This window comes from Humulus lupulus, chromosome 6 (genome assembly GCF_963169125.1).
Source record: "Humulus lupulus chromosome 6, drHumLupu1.1, whole genome shotgun sequence".
Lineage (NCBI taxonomy): Eukaryota > Viridiplantae > Streptophyta > Magnoliopsida > Rosales > Cannabaceae > Humulus > Humulus lupulus.
In genome coordinates, this window is record NC_084798.1 from 93,046,479 (window position 1) to 93,056,165 (window position 9,687).

Below are 9,687 nucleotides of genomic sequence, written 5' to 3' on the forward strand. Positions count from 1 at the left end.
TTAAGACCAACATTGTCCCCAATGTTAAACTCAAATAAAAAGAAGAGACTTACCTGAGACCCCATTGAAGAACATTAAAATGGAGGAGGCGGTGGAATGGGAGTTGTGCTAAAAAGGTTTTTTGATGGAAACCCTTTAATTGCGTTTCTGGGCCCAATTGGCGCCGCAGCGCTGGTGTATAGAGCTGCGGCTCTAATTCTGACATTTCTCAAAACTTGCTGTTTGACTTCTCTAGAGCTGCGGCTCTAATTTCTCCCAAAATCCTCAACACCTCTGACTTAGGCAGTGCTGCAGCTCTAACTTCTTGAGCTCTCGCTCTAATTCAAATTTTCTATCTCCTCCCCTTTTGATCACATTAGAGCTACGACTCTAATTTCTAGAGTTGCGGCTGTAATTCAACTTTTGTGCTATTTTGTTGCTATTTTTCATGTTTTTCACGGTTCTAATTACATAAAATATTTAAAAAAAACTAAACAAAAATAAAATAAAATAAAATTGAATAAAAAATTTCAACTAAAAATAGCATAAAAATCGAAAAATAACGAAAACATAAAATTGAGATGCCTCTCAAGGGCGCTGTCGTTAACGTCATTTAGCCGGAAATAGACCTATTTCTTAAATTCAACTCGGATCCATACCACCCCTCATATCCTTGAGAGCCATAGTATCATGAGAAGACGCTTGTTTCTTGATATTGCACATTTTTGGAACTTTCCACCACTCATGAATCAATCAAACTTTCTCACTAAAGATCATTTTTACTTTCTGACAAACTATTCGCTTTCCACCTTCAACCATAGATTTCTTCTTAGAAAATTTTAGCTTATTACCCTCACTTTCCACCACATCAACTCTAAATCAAGTTGGAACCTCCGTTGCTGCAAAAACATTAAATGTTACCTCTTCTTTTTGCACTCGCAATTTCAACTCGCCTTTTTGCGCATCTATTAAGGCTCTACCAGTTACTAAAAATGGCCTTCCAAGAATAATTGGAATATTTTCATCTTCCTCCATATCAAGAATAATAAAATCTGCAAGAAAGATGAATTTATCGACCTTTACTAACACATCTTCTATGATCCCCCTTGGATGAGCCAGTGATCGATCCGCCATTTGCAAAGACACGGTAGTAGGTCGAGCTTCTCCCAATTTTAACTTTTGAAAAATAGATAGAGGCATTAGATTTATACTAGCCCCTAAATCGCATAAAGCATTTGACACCATTGAACCCCCTAAGAGCATGGAATGTTGAAACTACCTGGATCTTTAAGCTTGGGAAGTAACTTCTTTTGAAGTATCGCACTGCACTCCTCAGTAAGTGCCACTATCTCATAATCCTCTAATTTCCTTTTCTTTGTCAAGATTTCTTTCATAAACTTCACATAACTCGGCATCTGTTCAAGTGCTTCGGCAAAAGGAATGTTGATGTGTAGCTTTCGAAAGACATCCAAAAATTTAGAAAACTACTTGTCAAGCTTATTCTTTTGAAGCCACTGAGGATGGGATCTTTATATGGTGATCTATGCTTATTTCTGTTTGCTTTTTCTCAAGGTTCTCATTAACCACTTTTTCAACTTTACCCCTTTTCTCGTCGACCACTTTTGATAACTGAATAGGCTTCTTACTGGGCTCTTCTAACTCCTTACCACCCCTCAAAGATATCGAATTGCATTGATTCTTTGGGTTTACTTTTGTAGTGCTTGGTAAGTTCCCTTGAGCACGATTTGTCATTAGGTTAGCCAACTGACCAATTTGAGTCTCCAAATTTTGAACAGATTCCCTTGTCTCAGCCATGAATTGGATTAGTACATCAACCTGTGCTTCAGGTTGCTTCATCGGTATTTGTTGTTGTGGTGGTCTATTTTGTGATTGATAAAACCCAGGAGGAGGTTGTGGATACTGAGGTTGATTATTCTGAAGCTGTTGCTGACTACCCTGACCACTTGTCCAAGAAAAATTTCGGTGATTCTGCCACCCTGGATTGTAACTCATGGAATATGGGTTGTTGGAGGGCCTTGGGAAGCTCCCTATTGCTTGCACTTGATCCATAGGCATGTTGTTAAAATCCCTCGTTGTGCATTGTTCAAATAAATGAGGTCCCCCACATAACTCACATATGACTTGCATCTGCATAACCGAAGCTTGAATACTGTTATGCTATAACTGTTTTGTCATTGTTGCCACTTGAGCTGACAACATCAGTTTAGTTTGCTTATACCTTGCAGACAACGATGGTGGGAAAAATTTTGCCAAAAATTTCTAAGTGAGCTCCTCCCATGTTGTGATAGAATTAGATTCCAAGGAAATAAGCCAACTCTTTGCTCAGTCCCTTAGTGAAAACAAGAACAGTCTCAACCTCACGACATCATTTGTCACTCCGTTCATCTTAAATGTGGTGCAGAGTTCTAGGAAATTAGCCAAATGTAAGTTTGGGTCTTCCGTTGGTGATCCCCCAAACTGAACTGATGATTGTACCATTTGCATAATAGAAGGCTTAATTTCAAAATTATTAGCCTCAACTGCTGGAGGTCTAATGCATGACTGTGCCCCCGTGACAGTAGGTAGCACATAGTCCTTCAAACTTCTTTGTATTGGTGGCTGAACTGGTGCAACTCGTTCAACAACTCCTGCTCCTCCAACATTACCCGCTGCTATCCCAGCATTAATATTCTCCGAGTTGTCATGGTCAATGTTGTCAACCCCTTTGTTACCTCTATTCTGAGCCATTCTTTCTAACCTTTTTTGTTTCCGATTTCTTTTACAGGTTTTCTCAATTTCAAGATCAACAGGAACCCTTGATTCAGGCCCCTGTCATCGCACAAACTATGTGAATACCTGAAATCACAAATTGCAAAAGAAAACCAGAATGAGAACGGTATAAAAGGAAAGCAACCAAATTAGAAAAAGAATTAACTTCTTCACATTAGTAATTACAGTCTCGGCAACGATGCCAAAAACTTGTTACAGATTTTCTACTCGCAAGTATACGCGCTCGTTTAACAAGTAATATAATGTAAGAAAGGTCAAACCCACAAGGACTGTTACCAAGTACCAATCATTAATCCTAATATTATATTTGGTTAAAAATAATTTGATTATAAAAATTATGTAAAACTATTGAAATAAGAACATAATTGCAGGTATAAAAGATAACAAAGAAAATAGAATTCAATAATTAAATGAACTAGGGAAATTAACTTCATCTACCATTCACTTTATATTTCAGTAATACAAATTATACTATTCAATTCTCTCTCATGATAGCAGGTAAACAAAAGTACCTTATATTCGTACTAGGATATACAAGTATCAACCTTATTGAAATTTTCTACATCTCTGTGATAAATGAACATAAGACAGGCATTAAGGAAGACAACCCTAAAGCTACACAGAACAAATAGGAACTCTCGTCCTATAATGAAATCTATGTTTATTCAATTACAAGATAATCAATTCTCACTTCTCAGATTTCGAATCAAAATCATATAAATCATGTAATAGATGGCCAATCAGTCACAAGCATTACACATAAATTCGAATAGATCACAAGATATAATAGAAATCATAAAACTTGCATTAATTCAAAATAAAGTTTCAGGAGAAACCATTAACACCCTAGAAAAAGAGTTTAGTTCAAGACAAAATTCATAATAACCATAGAAGAATTAAAAAGCATCCAAAAATGCAAAAATTCAAAGTAGAAAAGAAGAAAATTGTGATGAATTCTTTGATTCCACATGCAATCCTCCACAATGTTCCTCTAGTCGTCTCTTATGGTTAATCTCCTCTTAAAAACATCATCAAGAAAGCTTTTGTAGTCCCTAATTAATTCTATGAAAAAGGACAAAATTACCCATGAAAAATAACCTAAATTGTGCTTCCAGACGGACTGGCGCCGTAGCGCTGATGTGTAGAGCCACAGCTCTAATGCACTTCGCATTCTATATTTTGTCTCTGGAGTATGTAGCGCTACATCTCTGTCTGATAGAGCCATAACTCTAATTCTCATTTTAATAGAGCCTCAACTCTGTTTGGTAGAGCTGGAGCTCTAATTCTGGCTGATTCTTTTTTTCTTCTCTGTAACTCTTAGGGTTGTGGCTCTACACCATAAAGTTGCGGCTCTAATTCGAACTTTTCACCAAATTATCAATTTGACCCCCAATTTTTCCCTGTTTTCATTCCTTAGCCCATTTAACACTGTTTCTTCAAGAATTAAACGCTCTCCCTCAAATTTCAAACTATATCCTTAATAACCACACATAATCCTCAAAATGCAATAAACACGCGCATAATATTGCACAAAACCAACACACCATAAAATCATACCAAAACTAATCCTAACACCATGATTGAGGGAAAGTACAGGGACAGAGGCCTAAAACTTGTATTTTGCCATTAGAGTGGCTTTTGTTTGAATTTAACTTTTGAGGATTGTAAATTTCCATATAAACCCTGTATTTGGGATCCCATGTATCAAATATATATTTTAATGAAAATTATCTGTTTACAATCAAAATCTTTTATCCCTAACCTGATAGTTGACTTTAGGAACACATTATTGTTCAAATGACACGATTAGCAAGTTTTGCACTATTTTGAAATACACAATATAGCGGTCTTGGTTGTCCAGAGCGTTACAAATTTGTATCAGAGCGGTCTAGGTTTAATGGTTCCTGAAGACTGGATGGGCATGTACACTTGCCACTAAAGACAAGCTCAACTCAGGGTTTGGTAACTTTATATATGTGATTACATGCTTAAATGCTAAAATGAAATATAAATGTTTTAATATGTATTATTAAAAGGGAGCATGAGATACTGACAGGGCCTGGCCCTTGACTGCTATGTGATTATTATGCGGTATGCTTATTAGCAGTGCTGCTACATGTGAATGAATATTTAAATGATTATTTGCATCTTGATTGCTTATGGTTGGTTGAGTTTCAATAGCGAACTATCGAAAGGCTGTTAACCTGTCGACATTACTTGACTGATGAGTCATTGATTACAGATAAACTTGGATAGCTATGCATCTAAGGCGATCAATATGACTAGCTGGCACAGGGTCCAGGGCTAAAGATGATGATCAGCGCCAGAACCCTGCGCCAGTCCCTGAGAACTGGCAACAGATACTTGCTGATATGCAAGCCTAATTACAGAGTCAGGAAGAGTAGATCTGTCTATTAAGATAGCAGGCTCCCTCAGGGAGTGTTGCACCTATTGTGCCACCCGTTGTGGCACCAGTTGTATCGTCACCTGAGCTTGGGAACAGGTGGAAGATCCACTGAAGGCTGAACAGTGGATGAGTATGATCACCTCCATACTAGATTTTATAAGGGTGGAAGGTAATGACAGGGTGGCCTGTGCCACCTATATGCTTAGGGAGGATGCCCGTATTTGGTGGAAGGTGGCATCACATACCAGAGATATTTATACTTTAAGTTGGGATGGGTTCAGAGATCTGTTTAGCCAGAAATATTATAACGTTGCCATCAGGGCAACGAAGGTGAATGCATTTGTTGGGTTGGTGTAGGGCAATATGACAGTTACTAAGTATGCCATAAAATTTGACAAGCTTGCGAAGTTTGCACTAGACTTATTTCCTACCGATGCAGCCAGATAGGACAGATTTATTCGATGGCTTAATGCTATGATAGCCTAGGATGTGAGAATCACAACAGTACCTGGAGGGAGAACGTTGCGAGATGGGATGTTTGCAAGGCGGTGCCTCCATATACAGGGTCTGGTAGGGGCGGAGGCCCTAGTGATCTGAAGAGGAAGACCCCTGACACTTCGACCACTGCTGGTCCTGATAGGAAGGGTCGGGGTGCTCAGGGTTGCCGTCAGGGAGGCGGTGAGACATTGAGAAGTTATCCACAGTGCACGAGATGCAGGAAGCGCCATCTGCGATAATGTTGAGCGAAAGCTTGCTACTTGTGCAGGGTGATGGGACACCTCAAGAAGGACTGTCCAACAGCAAAGGAGGAACCAAGGAAGGTGGACAGCTTGACTCCAACTCAAGTGTTCGCCTTAATGCAGGCAGAGATTGAGGCTAGTCCCACGGTAGTGACAGGTCAGCTTTCTAGCATTGGCTCCTCTTATACTATATTGATTGACTCTGGTGCTACACATTCATTTGTTTCTAGTAAGGTAATTGATAGATTGTGTAAACCTAGTGAGTATAATACTGTGGGGTTTGGGACTATACTGCCTACAGGGGAACATGTAGTTTCTAGAAGATGGATTAGAGCACTGCCAGTGATGGTAGATAGTATGGAACTAGCAGTTGATTTGATCGAGTTGAGTATGGATGACTTTGATATGATTATAGGGATGGGTTGGCCGGTTAGATATAGGGCTATTACAGATTGCAAGAAGAAGATGGTGACCATTGAGCCTAAAGGTGAGGATCCCTTTATTTTTGTGGGTGCTGTGAATGGACCCCGCGTACGCATGATATCAGCATTAAGGGCTAGGGACCTATTACAGGGAGGTTGTATAGGTTTTCTTGCTAGCGTAGTGGATACCACAAGAATTATGCCAGTGGGGCCAGGAGAGACAAGATTGGTATGCATGTTTTTTGATGTGTTTCATGAGGATTTACCAGGACTTCCGCCGCATAGAGAGATTCAGTACATCGTTGAGTTAGCATCAGGTACAGAGCTAGTGTTGAGGGCACCATATAGAATGGCTCTGGAAAAATTCAAGGAGTTGAAGATTCAGTTACAAGAACTTCTAGACTTGGTATTTATCAGGCCTAGCTTCTCGCCGTAGCGTGCTCCAGTTTTGTTTGTGAAGAAGAAGGACGGGACTCTGAGGATGTGTATAGACTACAGAGAGTTGAAAAAGTTGACCATCAAGAACAAATACCCCTTATTGAGGATTGATGACCTGTTTGATCAGTTGCAGGGAAAGACGGTGTTCTCGAAGATTGATCTTCAATCTGATTATCACCAGCTAAGGATCAAGGACAAGGATACACCGAAGATGGCCTTCCGAATAAGAGATGGGCATTACGAGTACTTGGTCATGTCGTTTGGTCTGAAAAATGCCCCAGCAACATTCATGGACTTGATGAACAAGGTGTTCAAGGACTTCTTGGATCAATATGTGATTGTCTTCATCGACGACATCTTGGTTTACTCCAGTTCAGAGGCAGAGCATGAACAACATCTTCGACAGGTATTGCAGAGATTGAGAGAGCATCGATTGTATGCCAAGTTTAAGAAGTGCGAGTTCTGGCTACCAGAAGTAACATTCCTTGGACATATTGTTGGTGAAGATGGGATTATGGTGGAGGCAGTGAGAGATTGGCCTAGGCCAAGAATGCCTCAGAGGTTAGGAGCTTCCTTGGTTTAGCAGGGTATTACAGACGATTCATAGAAGGGTTTTCGAAGATTGCTTCATCGATGACAGAATTGACACAGAAGAATATGAAGTTCGTCTAGTAGGACAAGTTTGAGAATAACTTCTAGGAACTAAAGCGACGACTGATTACTGCTCCGGTGTTAAGTGTTCCTTCGGAGGGAGGGAAGTTTGTGGTATACTGTGATGCATCAAGATTGGGATTGGGATGCATGTTGATGCAGAATGAAAAGGTTATTGCTTATGCGTCATGATAGTTGAAGGAGTATGAGCGGCAGTACCCTACCCATGATCTGGAGTTGGCAGCGGTGGTATTCGCACTGAAAGTTTGGTGACATTATTTATATGGATAAAAGTGTGAGATATACACCGATCATAAGAGCTTAAAGTATTTATTCACCCAGAAGGACTTGAATATGAGGCAGAGACATTGGCTGGAGTTGGTGAAGGATTATGATTGTGATATCCTTTACCACCCAGGGAAAGCTAATGTAGTGGCAGATGCGTTGAGCCGGAGGGGCCTAGGACAGTTATTTAGCTCTGCACAAATATCAAAGGAGTTGGCAGAGGAGATGACTAGAGCGAAGATAAAGCTGGTTGTGGGCCAGATGGCCAATATCACTTTATAGTCGACCCTTCTAGAGTGGATAAAAGAGGGCCAGATGGAAGATATACATTTACAATAAGTTAGAGGGAATGTCTTAGCAGGAGTGACAAGGACTATTCCATTTCAGATACTGGTTTATTATGGTATAAGGGTCAGATTTCTGTCGCGACAAACATGAGTATTAGACGAGAGATACTAGATGAATCTCATACCACACCATACTCACTCCATCCAGGCACCATAGAGATGTATCAAGATCTATGGACCTTATATTGGTGGCCTGGAATGAAGAAGGATGTAGTGGAGTATGTGGCCAAGTGTTTGACCTGTCAGCAGGTGAAGGCTGAGCACCAATGACCAATGGGGTTGCTACAGCCTTTGGGTGTTCCAGAATGGAAATGGGAGGACATTACTATCGATTTTATGGGAGTTTTACCCGGGACAGTGGGGTTACGTGACTTGGTGTGGGTGATAGTAGACAGATACACCAAGTTAGCTCACTTTCTACCAGTGAGGACGACCTATACTGTGGATTAGCATGCAGAGTTGTACATGAGGGAGATTGTACGTCTCCATGGGGTTCCTAAATCTATAGTATCAGACCGGGATCATATATTTACCTCCAAGTTTTAGGGTAGATTACAGAAGGCTATGGGGACTCAGTTGAAGTTCAGTACAACCTTTCATCCTCAGACATATGGCACAGTCTGAGAGGATGATTCAGGTATTGGAAGACCTGCTTAGGGCGTGTGTATTATATTTTGAGGGGTCTTGGAGTAAGTACCTTCCATTGATTGAATTTTCATATAACAACAGTTATCAATCAACGATTGGAGTAGCTCCATATGAAATGTTATATGGAAGAAGGTGTAGATCTCCCATTCATTGGGATGAGATGGGTGAGAGGAGGTATTTGGGACCGGAGATTGTTCAGAAGATGAATGAAGCTATTGAGAAGATCCGAGCTCGAATGCTCGCTTCATAGAGCGAATAGAAAAGCTACGGTGATCTTAAGCGTAGGGACGTGGAGTTCCAGGTAGGGGACCACGTGTTTCTGCAAGTGTCACCACTACGAGGGGTGAGGAGGTTTGGGAAAAAGGGCAAGCTGAGCCCTAGATTCATAGGAGCTTTTGAGATCCTGGAGAGGATCGGGCTAGTGGCCTATAGGTTTGCATTGCCACCATCGTTATCAGGGGTTCACGACGTACTCCACATTTCTATGCTTCAGAAGTACATCTCTGAAATGACTCATATGTTGAAGTATGAGGACTTGGAGTTGCAGACAGATTTGTCATATGAGGAGCGACCAGTTCAGGTCCAAGACAAGAAAGACAGCGTTCTACGGAATAAGACAATTCCTCTAGTCAAAGTGTTGTGGAGGAATAGCAAAGTCGAGGAAGCGACCGGGGGGAGCTTGAGTCAGCTATTCGGGATCAACATCCTGAATTATTCAAGTAAATTTTGAGGAAAAAAATCTCAATAAGATTGGATAGTTGTAACGACCTGATTAGTGCATGAAAATGCACTTTTGCAAGAAAAAGTATCCAAATGAATTACATTTTAATTATATATTTTCATGAAATTAATATAAAATATTTATTTGATATGAAAATATGTGATTTTAATATGATTTATTTGATTTTGTAGAAAAATATGGTAATTTTGCAAAGAGAACAAATAAATGATGATAGAAAGGAAGTCCAAATCCATTTGAG